This window comes from Rousettus aegyptiacus, unplaced genomic scaffold (assembly GCF_014176215.1).
Source record: "Rousettus aegyptiacus isolate mRouAeg1 unplaced genomic scaffold, mRouAeg1.p scaffold_m13_p_3, whole genome shotgun sequence".
NCBI classification, from domain to species: Eukaryota; Metazoa; Chordata; class Mammalia; order Chiroptera; family Pteropodidae; genus Rousettus; species Rousettus aegyptiacus.
In genome coordinates this window covers 110,415,292-110,426,430 of record NW_023416306.1, presented here as the reverse complement: position 1 = coordinate 110,426,430, position 11,139 = coordinate 110,415,292, and the positions used below count along the sequence as shown (strand labels likewise).

The following is an 11,139-nucleotide window of genomic DNA, read 5'->3' as shown; positions in this document are numbered from 1 at the left end:
CCACCCCATATCACATCAGTCACCAGAAGCCTCTGACGCCACGTAAAATACAGCCCAAGAGAGGCTAGGCCCATCGATTCATGAACATGTATTTATATCCATTTTATGGGTTCTGAGGAATCCTATTTTCATGGAGCAGAAAATGTCATTTATAAATATCGCACAAATGATTTATTAAATCCTCTTCCTTCACCTTTTCAATGCTCATTTCTTCTACTTTGAGTTGCTTGGATCCGTGGAAACAAACGCTAAATGTTTCGTCCCAAACAGCAAGATGTGGCAGAAGCCTTCTCTTACTCAGCTGATTATTACCCAGGTCAATGTGCAAATCAAATCATGTCCCACGGAAAATAACAGCTTCCTGTGGAAAAGAGCCCACATGACAGTTTAAGCAGGTGTTTGTCCTGAGTTTCCATCCTGGTTGAGGTATTTGTGTGTGGCGTGGGGTCGGGGGCAGGCAGGGTACATCAGAAGGACCCCAATGATTTGGTTGCTCCACCTAGAGTCCCTTGCTCTGGGCTTGCATTCCCCCTGTAAGGCTGAGAGCGGATGCAATGTGAAGGGTGAAATTTAAGGAAACTCTCATGTCCTCACCTTCTTGTGGGGGACAAAGGGAGTTAAGTGGGCAGGCAAAGTGACCGGTGCTTTCCCTTCCCACACACCAACCCTGTGCTTTATGAGTAATTATTAACGCAGCTGGCTGAGCTGCCTTCTGTGCCTTTAGCCATAACCAGGTACAGACAAAGATTCATAGAGACATCTACAGGTCGTAGTTGGGACTGGAATGAAATAAAAAATGGTATGTCTTAATGTGTCAATACTTTAATTTGGATGATCCCATCAAACACTAAAGTCAATTTATTGGGAGGTAATTCAACTAAATTAAGTAGGAAACAATTTTCCATTTGTTTATCAGTGTGCAAACTATTTGGCATGGGACAAAAAGAAAATTGACATTTCTTGAGCATTTTCAATGAGACAATCCCTGCACGGGGCACTGTACATTCAGATGCCATTTAATTGCAGAATAGGCCTCTTGAGATAAGCAGTATCATATTCATTTTACAGACAACCACGACTCAGAGTGTTAAGCAATTCACCCAAGTTCCCAGAAAGAGAGAGCAGAGTGGGAGAGCCGGGTTCAAAACCAGATCTGTCCCGAATCAGACAGAAGCTTTCAAATGTATGAACCAGCTATACCCAGGGGTACAAAAAATCGCATACATATTAGAGGTTGTAATTTATTCCCCCTTCTTATCAGATGGGTAAAAAGAAAATTGGTAGTTTGAGGCAAATAGACAAACATCTTTGTAAACTCCCAACTGCTGAGTATAAGCAGCAAAATAACTAAAGTTCCACTCTGGTTTAAACCTTGGTCTAATGCAATCATTTTGAGTCCCTTGGGTTAATACTCCATCTCTCAAAATAAAAGTACTCAGTTATTTTCCAGTCTTCCATGCCCCTTCCTGGCTCCTCTCCAAGATGGCATCTGAGCACATGAACCTACTTCGGGAGTTGTCTTGAACTTTGTAGCCTCGTGGTGGATGGGATCAGGGTCCTCAAACAGGACATCCTCTAGCTCCCTGGTCTACAGGACCTTGTCATTTGTCTCCCCCCCCCCCCCCCCCCCCCGCCAGTTGCTGTTGCCTGACTAAGGTCTGCTGCTCCTACTGCCTGTAGCTTATCTTCTGGTTTCTCTTTCATCTCAGCCAGGACCCAGCGCTGCCTCCTGGCTGCATAGAGGTCTCACCTGTGCTTTTGTTGGCTGTCTTGCTGGAGGGCCTGAGGAGGTCTTCCCACAGACCTCATTTGGGCTCCAGACTAATGCTGCCTTGAACTAAAGGGCGATTTTTCTTCTCTGTCCATCCTGCCTTCTCCACACGCACTTAAACACATAGACACACATGTGCCAGGTACCTCACTTAGCCCCCCAGCAAGCCTGCAGGCCAAAGCCCCTAGCATTGTCAGTGCTCCTCTCAGATACACATGCACCCCTGGATACCTTCAGGATAATGTTGGGAGATGGGTGAGACCCCTGGGGACTGAAATCAGGCCCTCCCTCTCTGCCTACCTGAGCCATGCCCCTACTTTTACTCTGCTGTGGCTGCCTCTTTCTCCAACATTAGCATAGAATCAATTCTTTGGACTTCTGCAACCATTCTTAGGTCTATTCATTAGCATAGCCACCCCTAGCAGATGTGAGCCTTAATACTTTTATACAAGACAAAACAGAATGTCAGAGAGGCCTTCAGAGATGTGGGGGAGGGGGCAAGAGAGGGAGTAGAGAGCAACCTCAAAAACAGCTATCTATAGGTCGAAAGATTTCCGGAAGGGAGACAGGGGAAGGAACTTGCGGGTTTTGCTTTGATGATAGATTAACAAAAGTGTTGGAAGGAGGACCAGGGCATGCATTGTTTCTACTTAGGGATTAGAGCAGCTTTTCTTTTCTACCTAAATGTCTACCTTTTTCTTAGCATAACTTCCTTCTATGAGTCCCTCAATGATCTGGGCACTGCAGGCCAACATCTGGGCCAACACAGAAATGAGCCTCAGTCTGGGGCTGGCCGCACCTCCCACCACACCCTCTTGCACTTTCCTCACCAGTATTTTCTCTCCTGCCTCGTCTGCTCTCAGATCCCCCAGAGAAGAGGCCACTGCAACGGGCATGCCCACCTTGACCCCCAAAACTTCAACACTGGAGGGTGTGTTTTATGCCTGGCAGATCTGAAATAAAGCTTTGTCTTTGATTGTCTTATTTAAGCTGCCAGATATCTAATTTCAAATATTTAAATCTTTTTCTGAGAAACAAATTGCAAAAATATCAGATGTATATAAATGACCAGTGTTAGAAAACATCTCTTTCCTCAAAGTGTAACTTCAAATTTTATTTAAGTAACCAAATGTTTCCAAGTATTTCCAACCTTCTATGACTGCCTTTGTTTAAATATCTAAATAAAACAGTTAAGGCTCTCATGGAAAAGTTAGATTAATCTTTCCTCAGGACTCAAGTTCCACTGACACCTCTCTCTTGAAATGTCTGTTCCCATGAAACTCTTGGTGTTATTAGCTGAGCATCTCATCACTTGAAACCAGTGCCCTGTCTCCCCTGCCCTCAGCCACTTTGCTTCATTCCCCCAAAGCACTACTCACACCACAATGTTGTAAATGCAAGACTTTATTGGTTTGGGGAATTTATTTAGTCATTTAAGCTTATTTATTGAGCACCTATACAGACTGGGCCCCACTTAAACTCTGGGGATTCAGTAGCAAACAAAATAGAAAAAAAATCTCTGCCCTCATGGAACTCACATTTCAGAGGAAACACTCAGACATTAAATATAATAAAAAAGACACTACATAGTGTGTCTGGTGATAATAAGTACCCAGAGAATAATAATGCTAGAAAGTGGATAGAGAGTTCTGGGAAGAGAGTACTGATTTTCTAAACAGAGAGTTGGGAAGCCTTCAGTATAATGAACAGTCACCAAGGAGGTGCTGGACAGAGCTCTGCTATATCTGGAGGAAGGGCACCTCAGGCAGAGGGAGCAGCAGGTGGAGGTATGCGGCCCCTGGGGGAGGAACAACAGGAAGCCAGTGCTGCTGCATTGGGAGCTAAAGAGGGCATGGCCAAGGTGTGATCCAAGGGGTTGGAAGCCATTGTGCAAGTCAGTAGTAGATCAGTGTGACATTAGCTTTTACTCAGAGTAAATTGGGAAGCCAATTGCTAAAAGAGACAAAGAAATGGAGACAGAATGATGAATTTGGAAGCTATTAAAACAACCCAACCATTGTCCTAGCAGGATGGTGGTGAGGAGTGCTTATGGGTTATGGGCATATTGAAGGTTTGCCAACAGGATGTGCTGATGAATCAAATGTAGGCGTAAAAGAATGAAAAAAACAAGAAGGAAACCAAGGTTTTGGCCTGCACGACTAGAAGGATGCAGTTACTTACTGAGATGGAGGAGGAGAGTAGTAACAACAACACAGCTGGGGAAAGATGTCAAGTTAAATGCCAGGCTCAGAGACTTCTTTCTCTCTGTCTGTGTCTCTCCGGAGTCCCAGTCTCTGGCCTTGCTCCTGGGCTCCAATTTTTCCACATTCCTTTTCTCGATCCTTCTTCCAGGGTTACAACTGCCTACCGTAGGTGTTTAACTAGAAACTCCAAGATTCCTGTTTTATATTAAGTGCCAATGAACATTTTAGTCCTTTCTATGTGATGAGTGGGGGGAGGAGAGAAGAAAGCAAGTTCTGAGACAAATTGATTACAAAAAATGTCAGCGTTTTATTTCAAGCTCACTGCAAGAAGAGACCTCTGTTCAAACCAAACCAAAGAATTCTCTGTTGGGAGAAACATTTATGGAAAAGAATTTTAGAAAAAGGAAAAGGGGGAAGACAAGAAGAAGAGGATACAAAGAAAGAGACGTTACAAGAAAGAAGACAAAGAGGAAATTGAATTTTTAAAAGCCAGTTGAAAATCTTCAATAGGTAGGTGGCTAAACAACTTTCTGGAAGAGGTTTTTATTTCAGTAACATCTCTCCAGCATTTGATTAGAAATGCTAATTATTTCCGACAAGAGGTCTAGTACCTTTTAAACTATGTAAGCTCTGCCCCAGCCAGATTTGGGACCATGTCCTTTCTCACTTGTGTCCCTTCTCTCTCTTCACAATCAATAAATCTCATCAAGTTTTTTATTTCCTGAAGAGAGGTGAGTGCTGCCCCTGCACGATGCACAGAATGACAACAATTTCTTTGTGTCTAGCCATGATTTATTTCTCTTATTAGGTTATGCTCTAAAGGAAAGGTTGTCGCTGACATCATATTAGGTATATGACTTCTGCACATGTACCGTGATTGGCATTACTGCCCTCCAACCACTTCTCTGTACACTGGGCTTCATGTGCTCTGGTTTCTTGAATAGGAGTTCAGCCAGGGAAGCAATGAAAGCATAAACATCTCGGAGAACCAACCTTGCTGGTATCATTTTATTTGTTTCACCTAAAGAGTTTCTAACATAAGCAAAACGTAAGCAGACTCATATGATGAACTTCCATGTACCCATCACCTAGCTTCAACAATTATCAACTCAGGTTGACCATTCTCCTATATTATTCTTAAGCAAGTTCCAGACATTATATCATTTCATCTGCAAATTTTTCACTATGTATCTCTACACCATAGGTTGTTTTGTTTTACATATAAACTCAACACCCATGTCACGTTTTAAAATTTAATGATAATTCCTTGATATCATTAAATTTTCAGTAAGAGTTCAAATTTTCAACTGCCTCATAAATGTCATAATTTTATTTTGAAGAGCGTTTGTTTGAATCAGGATCCAAAGAAGGTCTACATGTTGTGATTGATTGGTAAGTGGTTTTTATAGTTTCTCTCTCTCTCTCTCTCTCTCTCTCTCTCTCTGCCCCCCTCCCCCCACCCCATTTCTCTCTCTGTCCATGTTCCATCTCCCACCTCCACCCCCTCACCCCCCACTCCTCCCCACCCTCACTTACAATTTGTTTCTGTAAGAAACCAGGGTTTTCCCATGGTCTGGATATTATTCATTGACCCTCCATGGTATGGTTTACCATGTATTTCCCATAAATTGGTAGAGAGATCTCAACAGTGCTGACTTGTTTTAAAATCACATTTGCAGCTTACTTTACTACTATTTCTGCTATGAAATCTTACTGTTTCTCAGAAGAGTGACATTTGTCCAACTTGCACATTTTTCAAATCTTGCAACATTATTTAAGGTAAGAAACATTTGATAGTTTTATTCCAAAAAAGGCTAAACAGCTTAAAGTAAATATTTTAAAAAGTATTATTTTAGAACAAAAATCTGATGGTAACGTTTTGGCACAAAAATTACATTCACATTGAGAATAAAGGTTGCCCCAAATCTGGTCTGGGGTGGAACTTTTTTGCGTAATAAAATTCACAACCTCCTGTGGGAAGTAATTGGCATTGCTCTTAAAATGCTTGAGAAATTTTCTGATAGACCTAAATGAGATTAAGGACTTCTGGGAAGCCAGGACTACCCACTCTGCTGACTGGCTAGCCTCATCATTTTTAAACAGACATTATTGTTTCTTTTATCCAGTTTAACAATGATTAATCATTCACTTTCCCTATAAAATCCCTAAGAGAATCTTGAATTGTCACACCTAAAAGTTTCATCTCTTGTGGCTAGCTGGAAAGAAAGTTTTGGTCCAAACTTATAATTAATTCATCTAAGAAGTGGTTTTTAACATTTAGGAAGAAATACTTATTTTCAAAATTATTACTTTGTATGGCTAAGAAATTTTATTGAAAGTTATTAAATATACACACAAGTTCTTAAATAGAAGGAAAATTGGTTTCTTTAAAAGCTCTGAGCACTTTGATTTGACTAATAGAGAAAAATTTCTTTGGATAACGTAATTCAAACTTAGCGGCTATCTTGAAGTAAAAGGTCTTCCTTCGGATTCTTTCTATGAGGAGATCAATGCTTTGAGTATGAAATCCAAGTGCCTTGAGGAAACAACATGTCTTCATATGTGGTTTGATATCATGATTTCATTGTCAATCAAATGCATCAAGGATAATGGGCTTTAATGAATCTAATAGACGAAGGTTGAATTGGTAAGAAGCGAACTTCACTTCTGCATTTAAAAAAAATACATTTAACTCAATGGGAAGTAACAGATGAATGCTTGCATAAAATTTCAAACTTGACCATAAATAAATAAAATTGAATGAAAATATAATAAGAAGATAGATTGTGCCTATAACCATGTATTTTAGAAAATTACTTTTTATCATGTCTGTATATTAATTTTTAACATTATCTACAAACTCTTTTAGTTACTCAGGAAAGATATAAGACCTTCCAAATATACACTTTACAATGACGTTGAGTCCACAGTCCTGTGGCCTTTCAGGTCATCAGGTTACACCAAATGACTCAAGATGGCTCTAAATTAGATCCGCAGACCCCAAGGTCCGAGCATAGAGCAGGTTAGGCTTAACCCTAGCCTCAAGGATCAACCAGCTGAAAGTCTTTACGCAGAATTTCCATCGATATGCAAAACAGCAGGCCCGTTCTGGGAGCCCTCCCAGGTAATTTATATTGGCTCCCAACCTTCCTCAGCCCTGAATCTACAACAAAACAAAGCAGGACTCTTGTATTAAGGAAATCAATACCGGGGGCAATGGGGAACAATCATAACTATTTCAGAGAATTTTTAGAAGGAGTAAAAGTTATGGTGTATATAAAGTACTTAGCACAACATTTAATGGACACAGGTCCTTAATATTTATTATTATTTTAATATATTAAATTATTACTGTGTATTAAATTGTTATTTAATATATTGAATTAATAATATTTATTAGTTCCACCTCTTTTCCAAAGTCGAGAAATTCACACTTGCTCAGGGTCAGGGATTGTCAATGAAGAAAGCATGACACTGCCAAAATAATTATGTCTGGGTAGTGCTTTATAACCTACAAAAAGCTCTGCATGCATTATTGCACTCGAACCTCAGCTTGCCCACAACTACCCAAAGTGCTCTGTGACTACGGCCATGCCACCCTGAACAAGCCCAATCCTGTCTGATCTCGGAAGCTAAGCAGGGTCAGGTCTGGTCAGTACTTGGATGGGAGACCACCTAGGAAAACCAAGCGCCGTAGGTGCAAAAAAACAAATAAAAATTAAGTTAAATTAAATTAAAAGATTCTAAGGAGGGTAATGAAGTAAAGGGATTCTCAGGACACCAGACTTCCAGCGCTAATACTGAAAAAGCCCTAGGCAAACCAAGATGAGTCAGTCACCCTAATTCCAAGAGTAAGGAACACCAAACCCCATAAAACAAGAGTACAAAAAAATTAGCCTTCAGAACTATAGGAAACATGCCGCTTAGCACACAGCATAGATCCCTGTGGTTTCATGATGTGATAAACTTACGTATCTCTCGTTCAGAGAAGACAGCTTCTCAAGGCCCCTGGCTTTCCAAGGAAGACGGGAACATCTCTCACCAGGGCCCCTGTCAAGGAGTCAGTGGTAGTGCTAATCTACCTCCCTCCGTGGGTTAATCATGCTCTTTCTGGAGTTTGGCAAGTGTGTCCCGACATGAACTGGACCATCTCCCAGCTCCGATTTCCCCTCATAGAAGCAGATGTCTGCAGGAAGACCACGCAGCCCTTTAGAACAGCTGTGGCAAGAAACTGAGTCACAGTGTAAGGGAGAGGACATCATTTGCAAGCCTCTGCTTTAGAGAAGTCTAAAAATTTCCATTTGACAAAGACTTAAAGAGTCTATAGCCATGCCACCCTGAACAAACCCGGTCCTGTCTGATCTTGGAAGCTAAGCAGGGTTGGGCCTGGTTAGTACTTGGATGGGAGAACACCTAGGAAGACCAGGTGCCGTAGGTGTAAAAAATAAAACATAAGGGATTGTAAGTTGACAAGGTCCTTTCAATCTATGAGGTCAACCAAGGGTTGCCTCTCCTAAAAAAATAAAAAATAAAATAAAATGACATAGACTTAAAGAATTTTATGCGTAAAAAAAATAGTGACTTTTTTTGTTTTCAATGCTGCTCCCTCCCCCTACACAGTGTTAGTTTTAGAGACCATATCCGGAATTCATAGTACATTTGTCTGCCCTTTTGGGTCTTGTAAAAGGACTTCACTGAATTATCTCCAGAAGAACTTTGGAATTATAAAGCTGCACAAGCTCAGAAGAGGCTACATTTAGGTGGGTCTCCTACCACTCAATTCAGCAACATTTCAGTTCCCATCTGGAGAGTCTGTTTCTGTCTCCCCCAAGATCAAAAGGCCCTGTTTTCAAATTATCCACAGGAGTGTGTGTGTGTGTGTGTGTGTGTGTGTGTGTGTGTGTATGTGTTTTCTGAGGTGAGAGAGAAGAGACAAATCCCTCTACAGTTCCAATATTACTAGACATGTCTCACAAACAAGGTTAATTTCTAGAAAGGAAAGGAGGAGAGGAGGAGAGGAATTTAGTTTGTGATTGGATATCCATATCCGAAAACACACACACACACACACACACACACACACACACAACCAAAAATAGCATCAAAGAAAATTGCAGTTTCGTCATCAACGCATGTTGCTAGGGGAGTAAGTTCCTCAAGACTGAGATACTGGAGACTGAAAGGTTATGAGACAAATCTGCAAGCCGAAGACCCAGGGAGGCCCTAAGGATGTAAGGAGTCATCTCCCTGCCATAATATTTAACTCTTTTAGGAAAATTGCTATGCACAGAAAAACAATGGCTATATTGGCATCTAAGAGACTTCAAGGGCATATTTTGTTTGCCCTCTTCTAGTATAAAGAGGCAACCTCAGCTGAGGATCAATTCCGCATGTGCTAGACATCTCCAACATCAGCACTCCAGATGTTCTTTCCACCCTCCCCATCCTGCTCTGTCATCCTGGGACGCTGATCTCTGCTCATTGCATCATTCCAGCTCCTTTGCCCTCAGCCTTCTGTATGGATTCAATCAATGAGAGGCACTTGGAAGAGATAGGTAGGAGACAGGGGATGGGAGGAGAAGAAGGCAGAATGAGATCGGAGGCCCTTCCTTGCATGACCAAGGGTTGGCCGTGGCTCTTCCCCTCTGAAAAAAACCACAGCCCCCACTGTACTACAGCTACAGCTATCCCCCAGGGTTCTGGAGGCTTTTCTCTTCCTCTCCCCCTTAGAGACGACTGCTGGTGAAGATATGGCTGTTGCTAGTGCTGGAGATACTTCACCATTCTTTGTTGGTTTTTTTTAAAACCTGCCTACACCCATATAGCCTCTTAGTTAAACTCTCCTGAATAACCCCCCCTTGAGTGTGCCTTCTGTTTTCTATTACCTTCATTGATACCCTTAAGGGTGGTGCTACTCTGTATGGAGCGATGCAGCAAAGTGCAAAGGCCAATGGCGAGTAAGTGAAAGACAATGCAGAGGTAAGCTAGGACAACCTTCCTACTTTTGCACCTATCAGCCACTTGCACCTGTCAGCCAAGGACTGTGTACATTGAAGGGAGAGGTTGGTAATAAACCAGGACTATAGGGAATCTTTCTGAGATTTTGTCCCAGGATCTTGAGGTCATGGACTTATTGACTTCTGGATGAAACGATCCAGAGGAATTTATTTCATGCTTTTCAAAGTGCAGTCAAAAGGTTTAAATGAAATCATCATTTTCCTGACCCTCAAAACACTGCATAACCCCCTCTTTTTCTAATAGAGAAGGACACCTGGTTGCTCTTACTGTCATAACCAGAACTGAGTAGGACAGCCAGACAAACTGAGAAGGCTGAAACCATCTGGGAAAAATTGAGACTTTCAGAGTCTAGGGAGAGTCAGAAATCCACACAGGAGATCATCATAGCCAAACGATGATTTTTTTAAGAAAAGAAATGTAAGTCTAGGAAGTAGGGCTGAAAAAAGAATCATCCCAAAGGAGAAAAGACATGGGAAACCCAGTGCAGACTCCCAAGGACTAGAGAGCAAATGTCACCCAGGCAAGTACAGGGCAGATAGTTAGCACAGATGCTCACCACAGGCAGTTGGGGGTCATCGTAGGTATGCGATCAGCAGGAAGGTCTAAAACTGATGCCATTTTCACATAAGGCACCCAGCCCCTGGAAAACAAGAGGAAACTTACTAAAGCTCATGCTAGTAGACCCAACAAACACTAGCTCAGAGATGGCATGGGGCTCCTCAGTTACTCCATGATAAAGCACTGTGTTAGGTCCTTGTTTCTGAATGAAGGAAGCCCATAGGTGCAGGTAAGGAACCTGACTGCCAGAACCAGAGGAACAGAAATGAAGCAAACATCGCATCTAAACTGATGGGTCATAAATGAAGTTGGTGCTGAATATATTCTTCTGCTCTGCCTGGAAAAAAGGCCACAATATGAGAATTCTTTAAGCAGAGTCTTCACAAAAAGAGACAACATTTTAATACTGCTTTCAGAATTTGTCCAGGTAAAACTACATAAAACTCAACAAGTCTCCAACTATGACACATCAAAGGAAAGAAATGAATCCCTGTTAGAAATTTGACCAGGTATTTTTAATGCAATTTACAGATGAGAATGCAAGCTTCTGAGTTCGTACTTTCTTCTCTATGTCAAATAGCTCTTCCT

General features: G+C 41.7%; 2 pseudogenes; both read left to right on the top strand.

Annotated features, from left to right (window-relative positions):
• The first annotated feature begins 7,556 nt into the window (after positions 1–7,556).
• On the top strand, positions 7,557–7,675 carry LOC118600692 (annotated as a pseudogene).
• A 619-nt stretch (positions 7,676–8,294) lies between these two features.
• LOC118601363 lies at positions 8,295–8,413 on the top strand (annotated as a pseudogene).
• Positions 8,414–11,139: the final 2,726 nt, after the last annotated feature.